Raw genomic sequence first — 574 nt, forward strand, 5'->3', positions numbered from 1 at the left:
GCCCCTGAGGCTGTCTGGTGCCGGGCTGAGGAGGGGTGAGACTCGGGGGGGAAAAGCTCACCCTGGAGTTCGAGGGCTGCAAACCACAAGGACAAGGGTCTGCAGGTCAGAGCTGCAGGGCACAGGGGGAGTGTGGGCACCCGCAGGGTGGCTGCAGGGCAGCTGCTCTGCCAAGGGCAGGCTCTGGACCCTTCTCCACTCCAAGCAGTGGCATCTGCGTGGCTCTGTTGTGAAGTTGAGTGCAGCTCCATGGAGGGACACATTTCTCAAGCGAGCCCCACCAAATTTCTTGCATAGCAGCCTGGTCTCTGCTTTGTGCTCGCAGCAGCCTGTCACTGTGGGTCTAGGGGTCTTTTGCTGGTGGGGCAGAGCAGCAAGGAGAGGATGCTGTGGGGTGGTGGATGGGATGCAGGGGTGTTTGTAGGCTGGGGTAATGGTCAAGGTGCTACAACTAGCAGAGGGGTCGGTGCTGTGAAATGGGGTCCCGGGGACATTGGCTAGCTCTGGGTGTTTGGAGAGCTCATATGTGTTGTCTTGGCGTGCTGGTTATACAGAGCACTGCAACAACCCAGTG

The sequence above is a fragment of the Aptenodytes forsteri genome, unplaced genomic scaffold (assembly GCF_000699145.1).
Source record: "Aptenodytes forsteri isolate BGI_AS27 unplaced genomic scaffold, ASM69914v1 Scaffold304, whole genome shotgun sequence".
In the NCBI taxonomy this organism is placed as follows: Eukaryota; Metazoa; Chordata; class Aves; order Sphenisciformes; family Spheniscidae; genus Aptenodytes; species Aptenodytes forsteri.